Source organism: Mauremys reevesii, linkage group 15 (assembly GCF_016161935.1).
Source record: "Mauremys reevesii isolate NIE-2019 linkage group 15, ASM1616193v1, whole genome shotgun sequence".
NCBI classification, from domain to species: Eukaryota; Metazoa; Chordata; order Testudines; family Geoemydidae; genus Mauremys; species Mauremys reevesii.
Genome location: NC_052637.1, coordinates 6,073,482 through 6,086,992, shown reverse-complemented (window position 1 = coordinate 6,086,992; position 13,511 = coordinate 6,073,482). Strand labels below are relative to the sequence as shown.

The following is a 13,511-nucleotide window of genomic DNA, read 5'->3' as shown; positions in this document are numbered from 1 at the left end:
TATGCCAGGGGGCGGTTTCCCCTCTGCCCCCCAAGCTTGCTTCTGCCCCACAGATATTGGGCACCCCCCCACAGAGTCCTGGGGACACGTCCTGCATGGAGGCCTGGGGTCCCCCTCCCACGGGGGGGGGCAGCTGCTTAGGGCACCAGAATGTCTAGGGACGGCCCTGCAGGTAGCCTGGGTGCTCTCAGTGACCAGGGTGCCGGCTTCCAAAGGGCTCAGTCTGTAGCTGCTAACAGCCCCCGTCACACGGCCATGAGTGTGTAATTGACCATATAGTGAAAATAACACCCAATGAAAACTGTTACCTCATTGTTCAATTCAGAACCTAGATCTGCCAGTGTCTGCTCTGCACTGCCATGTTGGTATATAATGTTACATGTCTTCTTCTCCCCCTCATGCGCTGTCATAGTTCTAAGTGGAAATTCTACCTCTTTTGAAAAATCATCTGTAGCTGTCAGTACATACTGGTATCGCTTCTGTGGTACTGGATAGAGCCCAATTAAATCTGCTCCCCGCAATCCCCAGGGTTAACAACCTGTGTGCAAGAACACAGGCTAGAGTTCTCATTTGGATCTTTCCTATGACATTTTAATTATAATCCCATACATAGTAAGCAAAGTAAACGTTATAATGTGGTTTTTATAATAGTTGATGTTTCCACAAAGTCATAATCTAACTTTTGGTATCTTTCAGACATAAATAAATTCAGGCCCAACTTTTGCAATTGAAAACTTGCATAAATACAATAGAAGTAGTTGCTGCACTATGTCATCCATTAGTTCACAGGGGCACTTGTTAGAGCTGATTAGAGGCTTTATTGTGCAGCAATAATAAATACAGAACATGATAAACAATCAGCTTGGCCAATGTTTTAAAACACTTCAGATGTATTTTACATGGGGAAAGATGCAAAGTGTTTGATTTAACCGGCCGCTATAGGTGGTAGCGTAGGCGGAGGTCAGAGGAGATGATGTAGTGGCAGGTGGGGGGGTCGCCATCACCTGGGCGTATGCCCTGGGGGTTGGGGGAGGGGCATCTCCAGAGCTAGTAGAAGGAGCAGTGGGGAGGGACGGCTCAGCCCTAGAATGTGTGTATAACACAGCCCCTAGAACGTCACCGAGTGCTTCCTCCAGAAAACCTATAATGTGACTGAGCGAGAGCACATCTTCTGAAAAGACATCTCCATGCATTAGAGCCAGGCGGTAAGAAAAAATCTTTCTTCTGCAGTGACGTGAAGTTAAAGAACATGGAGAAGAAGAAAACCTCTATTCTGGTTGTTACTGGAGCTGAAGCAGAGAGGCCAGGATAAACACGGCTGGGGCCCAGGACTGACTATCAGCAGATCTGCCATTTTCTATTCCTGGCTTTTTGACCATGAGTGAATCTCTTTGCTTCTGTGTCCCTCAGTTTCCACAACTATAACATGAAGCTAATCAAGGTTCTGGTTTTTCTCTCTCCTATTTTGCAAGGCGGGAAACTTAGATACATTTGGGGCCTGTCTACGCTACTGGTCTAGAGTGTCTTTGTAAGCTGATGACCCCCAGCTGTTGTTCAGAACCTCTGGATAACACCAGCTCCTAAGTGTGTTCTGTGCGTAGCCCCTATGGAACAGCTGGGCTGGGCGGCCTTTTCTCGCTGGGCTCTGCGGAGCAGGGTCTGGGCACTAGGGATATGAAGAGGCTCTCAAGGACTCATTCTTGAAAATAAATATCAATGAACTGCAACACAATATAAAGTCATTGCCGCTAACATTGGTGGGTGATAAAATACTAGAAGAGTGGTAATTAATGCTGAGGACAGGGCAGTGACACAGAGCAATCGGATCCCTTGATAAGCTGGACCCATTCAAAGAAAACAAGTTTGAAAAGAACCAAATGAAAGGTCCTATACCTAGCAGCAAAGCATGCAGGCTACACCTACAGCATGGGGACGTGTATCCAGGAAAGCACTAACTGTGAAGAGGATTTGGGGGCCATACTGGGCAAGCCATTCAACATGAGCACCCAGTGTGATGCTGTGGTGAACAGGGCTAACGCCATCATTAGATGTAGGAAAAGAGCAGTGAGTAGCACAGGGAGGTGACACACCATCAGTAAGACTGATCCTGGAATACTGCATCCAGTTTTGGAGTCCACCTTTGAAAAAGATTTTGAAATATTGGAGATGGTACAGCAAAAAGCAATTAAACGTTTTGAGGGCTGGATAAAAATGTCTGCTCGTGAGCTATTGAAAGAGCTCAGCCTGTTTAGATTATCAAAAAGATCGGGAGGTGACATCACTGAAGTGTTGAAGTGACTTCATGGAGAGAAAATATCGGGTATTAAAGGGCTCGTTAATCTAGCAGAGAAACGCATAACAAGACCAGTGGCTGGAAACTCAAAAGAGACCAATTCATATTAGAAATAGGGCATAAATTCAAAAGTGAGGATGAATCACCAAAGGAACAAACTAGAAAGGGAAGTGGTGGGAATTGTCCATTTCTTGATGTCTTCTAATGAAGACTAGATGCCTTTCTGGAACGTATTTAGTCAAAAACTAGCTACTATGCTATACAGAAAGCATGAGATATGCAGGCTGTCAGATTACATGCTCTAATTTTCTCTTCTGTCCATAAAGTCTGCTAATTTATGAACAACCGAGCGTAGCCTGGGGAAGAGCATCTCGTGTTCTACTGTGTAGTCGGTGTCATTCCCACAAGAGTCATTGAGTGGGGTGATCCAGGGGAAGCAGCTCAACCATCCAATGTGGCTGGACAGGGGCAGGACATCAGCACTGCAGGGGAGGGGTGGGTGTGGCAGTGACATCACAAGGGCCTTTGGCAGGACCTCAGCCTATTAGACAAAGGTGGTGGGGAGGCGATGATCTCACAGAGAGATCTTGACATCAGCCAGGCAGGACAGGGGTGCAGGACAGGGGCAACCTTGGAGATCCCTGTGGCTTTGCTGCAGCACGTCTCCTTCTCGAGGTTTCTCCTTTAGGACTGAGAGAGAATTCACTTTCACATACGTGAGCGCAAGGAGGACCCTCTTTGGAGTTTTCTCCTTTTCTTGATTTTGCTAGAGAACAGACGTCCCTGTATAGAAGGTAAGAGCTTCCAAGAGGTTTGGAACCTGTTCAAGCTGATCAATCAGGGGCCGGCTGATTTTTAGGAAAGGAAAACACTAGATTGTGGGGGCAGCATTTTATTTCCAACCTAGGATTTTGTCCCTGAGAATGACTGGGGACATTGGGGTTTCTCCTGTTTGTTTTCCCTTTTCCTGTCTCTCCCTCCTTTCTCTTCTTCTCTTGCATCTTTGTCCTTTTCCCCTGCTCTTCTTTCACCACCAGGACCTGTCTGTGCATGTGGAGTGGGGGACGGGGAGGGGTGGGGTTGCTGTCCAACACTCATTGCGGGAAAGACATATGGCTGGAATAGTGCTCTAAGAGTGACTCCCTCCAGTGGTGACCTGGGACATCTGGTGAGAACTCTCAGCTTTCTGATTCTCAGAGTCTCAGTGCTGATTGGGCGAGCATGGGGCTATTGTGAGGGAGGAGACTCAGGTCCTTGTTACTCACTTTTAAGAACAAGGAAATAAGACATAACCAAATATGTGTTTGATTGCTCTTGCTGCTTTTCTCCATTCATTGTCTGAGTAATTCATGATTCTCTCTCTAATGGGCTAGTTCTTCTAAAATACTTACTGAATAATTAGGTTTTAATAAAGCCATAGGCAAACCCATACTTCCAGTCACAAAGGAGTCAGGCGGCACCCTACAGAATGGGGGACAGTCCACTGGAAAGCAGTGACCCTTAAAAGGATTTTGGGGCCATATTGGATGAGCTGCTCAACATAACCTGTCCATGTGAAACTGTGGTAAAAAAAGGTTAAAGCCATTCTTGGATGGATAGAGTAGTGAGTATGGAAAGGGAAGTGATCCAGCATTGGGAAGACTGATCTTGGAATGTTGAATCCAGTTCTTGTGTCCACATTTTGAATATTATGTTAAAAAAATTGGAGAGGGTACAGAAAAGATTCATAATTGAGTGATGGGGATGATGCCTTGTAATGAAACATTGAAAAAGCTCAATCTGTTTAGTATGTACAAAAGAAGAATGAGAGGTGAGTTGCTTGACTTCATGGAGAGAAAATGTTGAGTATAAAAGAGCTTTTATCTAGCAGAGACAGGCATGACAAGCCCCCATGGATGGAAGCAGAAATCTGAAAAAGTATAATGACAATGAGACCCAGATTTGTAAGAGGGTGATTCATCATTGGAACAAACTACCAAGAGAAATGATGGCTTCCCCATCTCTTGATATCTTCTAATAAAGACTAGATGCCTTTCTGGAAACTGTTTGAGTAAAAGAAAAACCCAGCTCTTCTGACATACAGGAGGCCTTAGGATTTGCAGGGGATCAGATTAAATGCTCTAATGGTTCCTTCTGGCCATAAAGTCTACTAACTTATGAAAAGCAGATTGTGGCCTGGGGAAGAGCCTCTCATGTTCTACTATGTAGTCGGTGTCATCCCACAATGAAGAGTCATTGAGTGGGGTGATCCAGGGGAAGCAGCTCAACCATCCAATGTGGCTGGACAGGGACAGGACATCAGCACTGCAGGGGAGGGGTGGGAGTGGCAGTGACATCACAAGGGCCTTTGGCAGGACCTCAGCCTATTGGACAAAGGTGGTGGGGAGGCGATGATCTCACAGAGAGATCTTGACATTTGCCAGGCAGGACAGGGGTGCAGGACAGGGGCAACCTTGGAGATCCCTGTGGCTTTGCTTCTGAATGTCTCCTTCTCGAGGTCTCTCCTTGAGGACAGAGAGAATTCACTTTCACATATGTGAACACAAGGAGGAGCCTCTTTGGAGTTTTCTCCTTTTCTTTTCTTTATTTTGCTAGACAACAGATGTCCCTGTATAGAAGGTAAGAGCCTTGGAGAGGTTTGGAACCTGTTCAGTCTGATCCATCAGGTACTGGCTGATTTTTAGGAAAAGAAAACACTAGACTGTGGGGGCAACATTTTATTTCTGACCTAGGACTTTGTCCCTTAGAATCACTGGGAACATTGGGGTTTCTCCTTTTTGTTTTCCCTTTTCCTCTGTCCCTCCTACCTTTCTCTTCTTGCTTGCTTTGTCCTTTTCCTCTGCTCTCCTCCCATCACCAGGAGCTCTGTGTGTGCAGCGGGGGCCAGGGGGGTTGTGGGAGACCCTCACAGAGAGGTGAGACTGGAATAGTGCTCCAAGAGTGATCCCCTCGGTGGTGACCTGCACCATTCTTTGGGCTATTTGATGAGAACCCTTAGCCTCCCACCCCTCAAAGTCTCAACCTTGACTCGCTGAGGAGGGGGCTATTGACAGGGAGGAAACGCTGGTCTTTGTTGCTCTCTTTTATGACCAAGCAAATAAGTCACAACCAGTGATATGTTTGACCAATGTTGATGCTGCTCTCCATTCATTGTCTCGGAGCAGTTCATGAGCCTCTCTAACATTCCAATTCTTCCAAAATACTTGCTGGACCATTACTATGAACAATTGTTGGTCTGTAGCTCATTTGAGAGCAACTCTGCTACTGACTGGCTGCATCAGCTAAGTCAAGTCACTGCTCCTTAGGCCTTGTCTACACTACAAGACTATTTCAAATCTACTTAAGTCGAATTTGTGGATTCGACCTTATGAAGTCGAATTTGTGTATCCACAGTAAATACACTAATTCGAATTTCTGAGTCCACATTAACGGGGCCGGCGTCGACTTTCGAAGCGGTGCACTGTGGGAAGCTATCCCACAGTTCCCGCAGTCCCCGCTGCCCATTGGAATGCTGGGTAGAGCTCCCAATGCCTGCTGGGGGAAAAAATGTGTCGAGGGTGGTTTTGGGTAACTGTCATCATCGAACCGTCAATCACGCCCTTCCTCCATGAAAGTGCCGGCGGGAAATCTACTCGCACCCTTCTCTGGTTGGTTACAGCGTGGACGCCACAGCACTGCGAGCATGGAGCCCGCTGCGATCATCACTGCACTTATGGCCGTTGTCAACTCCTCGCACCTTATCGTCCACCTCTTCCACAGTCAGCTGCTGAGAAATCGGGCGAGGAGGCTCCGCAGCGGTGAGGAGAGTGGCGCAGACCTCTCACAAAGCAGGGTACGCCGCGCAGTGGAGATCATGGTGGCAATGGGTCAAGTTCATGGTGTGGAACGGCGATTCTGGGCCCGGGAAACAAGCACGGACTGGTGGGACCGCATAGTGCTGCAGGTCTGGAATGAAACAGAGTGGCTGCGAAACTTCAGGATGCGTAAGGGCACTTTCCTTGAACTTGCTGGCCCCTGCCCTGAAGCGCCAGGACACACGGATGCGAGCAGCCCTGAGTGTGCAGAAGCGAGTGGCCATAGCCCTCTGGAAACTTGCAACGCCAGACAGCTACCGGTCAGTAGCGAACCACTTTGGCGTGGGCAAATCTACCGTGGGGGTTGCTGTGATGCAAGTAGCCCACGCAATTGTTGAGCAACTGCTCTCAAAGGTAGTGACTCTCAGAAACGTCCAGGTCGTCATAGATGGCTTCGCCGCGATGGGATTCCGAAACTGCGGTGGGGCTATAGATGGGACTCACATCCCTATCCTTGCACCAGCCCACCAGGCCAGCCAGTATATTAACCAAAAGGGCTACTTTTCAATGGTGCTGCAAGCACTGGTGGACCATAGGGGACGTTTTACCAACATCTTCGTCGGCTGGGTGGGCAAGGTTCATGACGCGCGTGTGTTCAGGAACTCTGGTCTGTTTAGACGCCTCCAGGCAGGAACTTTCTTCCCGGACCACAAAATAACGGTTGGGGATGTGCAGATGCCTACAGTGATCCTCGGGGACCCAGCCTACCCGCTAATGCCCTGGCTCATGAAGCCCTATACAGGCGCCTTGGACAGTGAGAAGTAACTCTTCAACTTCCGGCTGAGCAAGTGCAGAATGGTGGTGGAGTGTGCTTTCGGACGTCTCAAGGGAAGGTGGCAGAGCTTACTGACTCGCTCGGACATCAGCAAAAAGAATATCCCCGTAGTTATTGCTGCTTCCTGTGTGCTCCACAATCTCTGTGAGAGCAAGGGCGAGACCTTTTTGGCCAGATGGGAGGTTGAGGCAAATCGCCTGGCTGCTGTTTACGCTCAGCCAGACACCCGTGCCGAAAGAATATCCCAGCGGGAAGCGCTGTGTATCCGGGAGGCTTTGAAAGCAAGTTTCCTCGGAGAGCAGGGTAACCTATGACTCTCCACTTGATTTTAAGAGAAGCTGATCCTGGGCCTGTGTCTCTATGTGTTGAGTGAGATCTGCGGTTACATACCCCGTTCTCCAAGTTTCCCCCACTTCCAAAACACGTTTTAAAACAAATTAAACGGAACAGTAATTGTTAATAAATCTTTCTTTTACTTTGCATTTCTGTTCAGGGGTTGAAACATGGACGCATACTGTGCTGGGTACGGTGTGCACTGATGTACAGACCGCTTGTACAATAGAGGAATGACAGCCTCCTGCTCCTACATAGGTCTCTGGGGTGGGGGACGGTTGCAGGTGGTTGTGCATGAAGGGGTGGGTTTGCAGGAAGGGGTGGGTTTGCAGGAAGGGGCGAGGGGTGCCGTCTTTGGATAGGGGTTTGGATGACGGCTGTGGGCTGTGGGTTTGGGCGTAGGAAGGGGTGAGGGGTGTGGGGGAAGGGTGAGTATCTGTCCATGGATGAGGGCTCTTGCTGGGGCTCAGGGCATCGGAGAGGCTCGTGGCTACGGTGGAAGTGCATGGTAAGGGCAGCCTGCCTTAACATTCGGGGATGGCAGGCTCTAGGACCCTGGACAAGCGTACACATCACCGAATGAACCGGGGCAGCATACACCACACAGACTGACCCTGGTGCCTAGTGACTGCAGTCTGTGTGTGCCCTGCAGTTGACCCTGCCCCCAAGTCTGTACCCTGGTAATGTAGGCTATCCAGTGCAATTAAAAATCCCCCCCCCCCTACACACAAAGTCTTCTTACACAAAAAACGTGAAGGAAACAGTGAATAACAGCAAACCGCTTTTAATAATCTACTACACAGTGGGGGGATGAAACTTGGATTTGGGACTGGGTGATCCTGTAAGGGAAGCGCTTCTACAAATTTATAGCGTGAGAGGTGTCTGGTACATTAGCGCTCTGCTGTGGTGCAGTGACAGTTCTCACGGCCCCTACCGCCCCTCCTTCTTGTAATTTTGGGTGAGGGGGGGACAGGACTTCTTGGCGTTGGAGGGCGGTTGCAGATACAGTGCAGGGGGGCTCTCTCCTCCTGCCTGCGGTCCTGCAGAACATCTACAAGGCGCCGGAGCGTGTCCGTTTGCTCCCTCATTAGCCCAAGCAGCGTTTGAGTTGCCTGCTGGTCTTCCTGCCGCCACCTATCCTCCCGTTCGATGTGTGTGTGATGCTGCTGACATAGGGTCTCCCTCCACTGGCTCTGCTCTGCCGCCTCGGCTGTGGAGCAGGCCATCAGTTCCACGAACATCTCGTCCCTAGTCTTTTTTTTCCGCCACCTAATGTTAGCCAGCCTCTGCGAGGTGGATGACGGGGCAGTCCGGGAAAGAGCCGAAGCTGTGTGATGGGAAAAAGTAAGTGATTTCCTTGAACAGATACATGTTTGCGAACAGTGAACACAGTCTAGTCAGTTTTTGTGAACAAGACCATACAGGGCACCTAGTCTCACGAGATCTCAGGACAAGTTCGAGATTTCGGAATACGCTTTCAGTGGTTGCGGTCTTGCACAGGAGAGATGCCAAGCGGGGAGGGACAGCTGAATCCGTCTAGCAGCCAGTCCTGGTAAGCCTTACAGTAGCGTCTGCTTAACAGTTAATGGATAGCTGTGCCCTCCCGTTAAAGGCAATCTGGAAAGCATAAAGTCTGAGCCTTTTCCAGCCCCTCCCGGCAGTGCACGGGAAAGATCACTGTATGCTTTTCCTCTGTGGCCTCCAACACGTGGCTGTTAAGCGAGGGTCATTCTTATGCAAAGTAAAAGTCTACCATTCACAATAGTAACAGTACACTAATTGCCCTAATTAGATGCAGCACTTCCAGAACGACATTACCCTGAGGCGGGTCACTCGGAGTCAGAGAGAGCGGATGCTAAGAGAAGCCCTGCACAGACCAGGACCATATGCTGCCATGCTTGTGGAGGCGATGATTCCCCTTTACATTAGGATGGCCTGGCGCGGAAAAGTGTGCTTCCACGGAGCACCAAATAAGGCACCTCTCCCCAGGAACCTCCTGCAGAGGCTTTTCGAGCACCTCTCTGAGAGCTTTGTTGAACTGTCCCAAGAGGATTATTGATCAATCCCTATATGTGTGGACCTACTTTTTATATAGTTTGACATTGAAAAATTTTTATATAGTATTTCTATTTTTTCTATACCTGTTTTTTAAAAAATAAATGTTTCCATGTTTGTAGCACTTACTGCCTGATCCTTCCCCTGATTCTGAGTCCGGGTTAACGGGTGGGGACGGTTGGTAGGGGATCTCTGTGAAGGTGATGAAGAGATCCTGGCTGTCAGGGCAAGCGGTATTGTGTTCGCTGTCGCCTGCGCCGTCCTCCACAAACCCTTCCTCATCTTCCCCATCAGCTAACATCGCCGAGGAACTGTCCAGGTACACTATGCCATCCTCAGAGTCCACGGTCATTGGTGGGGCAGTGGTGGCAGACCCACCGAGAATGGCATGCAGTGCCTCGTAGAAGCGGCATGTCTGGGGCTGTGCTCCGGAGCGTCCGTTTGCCGCTCTGACTTTTTGGTAACCTTGTCTCAGGTCCTTGACTTTCACGCGGCACTGCATCGCATCCCGGCTGTATCCTTTGTCTATCATGGCTTTGGAGACCTTCTCGAAGGTCTTTGCATTCCGCTTGTTGGAGCGCAGCTCCGAGAGCACAGACTCCTTGCCCCACACAGCGATCAGATCCATGACTTCCCGGTCAGTCCATGCTGGGGACCTCTTTCTATTTTTGGATTGCCCGGACTCCTCTGCTGGAGAGCTCTGCATCGTTGCAGGTGCTGCGGAGCTCGCCCCGATGTGCAACCAGGACGTCAGATTCAAACTGCCCAGACAGGAAAATGAATTCAAATTTTCCCGGGTCGTTTCCTGTGTGGCTGGTCAGAGCATCCAAGCTCGGACTGCTGTCCAGAGCGTCAACAGAGTGCTGCACTGTGGGATAGCTCCCGGAGCTACTAAGTTCGATTAGCATCCACACCTAGCCTAATTTGAGCTAGCCATGTCGAATTTAGCGCTACTCCACCTGTCGGGGTGGAGTACCAAATTTGAACTAAAGAGCCCTCTAGTTCGAATTAAATGGCTTCCTGGTGTGGACGGTTGAGCGGTTAGTTCGAATTAACGCTGCTAAATTCGACTTAAAGTCCTAGTGTAGACCAGGCCTTAGTTTCTCCTTCTGTCAAGTATGAATAACAATCCTCTCCCACCTACCTCGCGATGGGTGGATGATGGGGATCCATTGAAGAGTGTCACTAGTAGGAGTGCAGAATAGGAGGTGTCCTATCACATTGAGCCATATCGGATTATGACATAATATTCTATTTGATTGGTATTTTATTCTTTTGAGATTGTTAAGAGCAGCAACTACTTAGCTCAGACTGAAGCATCTCATCTAACTTTCTAGATCACAGTGTCTCCTCTTTGTGTACGACGAGACAGTTTAATGAACTGTGACAAACATGAAATGCTCTTGTTTTGCAAACAAATATTTGTTTGCAAAACATTTTCATCCTACGTGTTATGATTTCAAGAAACAAAGTGGCTTAGTCTGAATGGATTTTCTTACAGAAAAGGGTTTCCATGAAAATTTTCACCCCTTATTTCCTGGGCTTTATCCCTGCCTCCATGGGGGTTGTTGTCTGTTAGTTAGAACAGGAGTCAGGATTGTTGGCTTCTCTTTCTAGCTCTGTCACTGCTTTGCTGTGTGACACCTTGGGTAGGTGCAATGGGAATAGGGTCAATTCTCTAACTCCAGGCAGCAGAGAGCCTGGGTGAGGAGGGAGGCTCAAGCTGTCTGCGAAGGAGAAAGGGATGTTTCCAGGTGTTGAACATCAAGAATTCTAAACTTTGCTAAAATGGCTGTTGGAGAGAAACAAGAAAGAGTTGGGGCCAAACTTTAACCATTGTCTTTTTTAAAGCCCATTCGGGGATGTGAGTCCCAGAGAGCCATAGAGAGGGGGACCAACTTGCCCAGTCCCACAGATCAGTAGGCAGCAATGGACAGGGGGACTGGACATTAGGGCCTGGTTGCAATTGCCAGCTGTGGGAGGGAGTGTGCAGCAGTGGTTAGTGAAGGGGTCCATCCATGGCTCTGACACTCGGCGTGAACCGGTAGCTGAGGCCCGTTTCCCATTAGTAGGGTTGGGGTCCCATCGCTACAGCCCAGGGGGGCTGGGAGGCTCCGGGAAGGTGTATAAAGTGCTGGGATGTCAGGATCCTGGAGGCGCTGTCACCTCCGCACTAGGGCAGTGTTCTGCACCCTGCTGCTGCTGGCTGACTTTCTCCGTCCCCTGGCAATAAGACAGACTCTTGTTTTCACAGCCAGTCGATTGCCCTAGTGTCATCACCCTGCCTGCTGGCTGGGCAGGGTAACTCCTCAGGTCACCACCCTCTCCAGCCTGCCTTGGGCTTGGGGAGTGAGGAGGAGAGCGAGGGACATCTGCTGACCCTGAACATCCGCCATCCATCATACCATCACCTACAGCAAGTGAGTAGCATTAGGGTTCCTCGGTGGCTTCCCCTGTCTGTCTGGAGAGAGGCAGAAGATCTCCTAAGGGGGATTTCATTTGCAAACAGCCCACAGAGCCCCTCATTCTCAGAGTGGGCAGGGGCTTCTCCAGAGCCATCTCCAGTGTGTTTGGCAAGGTCCCAGCAATGGGGCTCCCAGCCCTTCCCTTATGGGACACTGTTCCCCAGGCTGAGAGTCTCTGAGTTGGGCCAGACCCTGTGAGCTGCTGAGCATGGAAATCAATGGGGAATGAGGAGGGCCCTGGTCTTCCTGTGCCTAGGGTCTTTGTGACTTTGAGATGGGGAATGGTTTCCCTGGAGAACTCCGGACTCCTGGGTTCTGTTCCTTCTGTAGCCTGGGCAGGGGAGTGTGGCCTGGGATGGCAGGAGGGGGCTGCTTGTCCAGAGTAACCGATGGTCTTTGGGACTGACCCCATTGCTCTAAAAGGATGAGACTTCCTGGCTATTGCAGCAGCAGCAGGGATTAGGAGGGGGAACATTGGGGGCAGATCATGCAATGAACTCCTGCCAGTGTGTGTAGCTTGCACTCCCTGCACTCCTGTGGGGGGGGGGGGGAGAAGGGGCTGCTCTGGTTGGAGCAGGGCTGAGGAGGAACCAAAAAGGCCCATGAGTGAAAGGCTGCCTTGACCCCACACCTGCTCCCCGCTCGGTTCCAGGATGGCCGGGCTCCTGAGGATGTTCAGGAAGAAGGCTCTGCAGGTGGCCTCAGAGCCTATGGGAAGCAGCTGCCATCTTCCCGAGGGGCAGAGCCACCTCTCCGTCCCCGCTGGTGGGGAAGCAGCTCCTGTCCAGGCCAGAAGGTGGAAGTGCCCAGCCTTCTGGCGAACAAACCCAGCTCCCGGCGCAGGCGCCGAGCTGGTAGAGGCCCCGACCAGGCCAAGATGGAGCTGGCTCAGGATGGGGTTTTGCAGACAGGACCCAGCCCAGGAGGGGTGCCGGGCAGGGATGCTCTGGGGCTTGTTGTGTGGGCAGCAGCAGCCCCAGGAGCCCAGCAGGAGGCATCGCTCTGCCCGGCCCCTGAGGATCTTCCAGCCCCCTCAGGCCAGGAGGTGGAAGATCCCTGTCCCAGCACCAGCAGCTCAGCACGGGACAGCAGCAGCACCTGGGACTCTGACAGCAGCGATGCCGATGGACGCTGCTGCTTTGTTCCAGGTGAGGAGCCAGGCTGGGCTCAGGGAGGGGTGAGGATGGGGATGTGAACACCCTTGGCCCAGACACTCTCCCAGGGATATGGCGGGGGGGGGTCCCCAGCCCAGGTGTCTGGCCTGAGCCATGTGAACCCCACTGACACCAGCAGCAGTCACACAGCTGCCCCTGCTGCAAGGGGACCTGGGGGTGGGGCATCAAGAGCTGCTGCCACTTTGTCCCTTGATGCTCTGGGGCTGGGGGAGTCGGCACCTCCCACGGAGTCCTGGACAGTGGAGGGGGGGGTCTCTGCTATGGGCTTCTGAAGCTGTTGGGGTCTGAAGGCATCCCTGAGAGGGAGGTGTGGGTCCCCATCTGCCCTGGGTGCCTGAGGTGGGAAGGGGGGGTCTTTAATCCTACTCTCCCCACCACGCCCCTGTCCTTCCCCCAAGTGGCAGCAGGCATCACCCTGTTCCCTTCTCTCCCTCATGCAGGGACCCCCAGGGATTCAGAGGAGGAGGAAGGGGTGGACATGGCCACAGATGAATCTGCTCTCAAGGTCATCAGAGAGCAGCTCCAGTGCAGAGAAAAGGTACAAATGTTCCCCACCTGGGC

The 13,511-nt window shown here is 50.9% G+C and overlaps 2 protein-coding genes across 2 annotated transcripts in view; both read left to right on the top strand.

The window, feature by feature from the left end:
- LOC120383937 (E3 ubiquitin-protein ligase TRIM39-like) overlaps window positions 1-13,511 on the top strand; it is a 961,691-nt gene that overhangs the window by 606,832 nt on the left and 341,348 nt on the right. The window lies entirely within an intron of this gene.
- The window catches only part of LOC120383451 (E3 ubiquitin-protein ligase TRIM39-like), a 40,387-nt gene continuing 29,836 nt past the window's right edge, over window positions 2,961-13,511 (top strand). The window contains exon 1 of the mRNA XM_039501605.1: window positions 2,961-3,009. The gene's annotated coding sequence lies outside the window, so the exon portion shown is untranslated. The remainder of the gene's footprint in view (window positions 3,010-13,511) is intronic.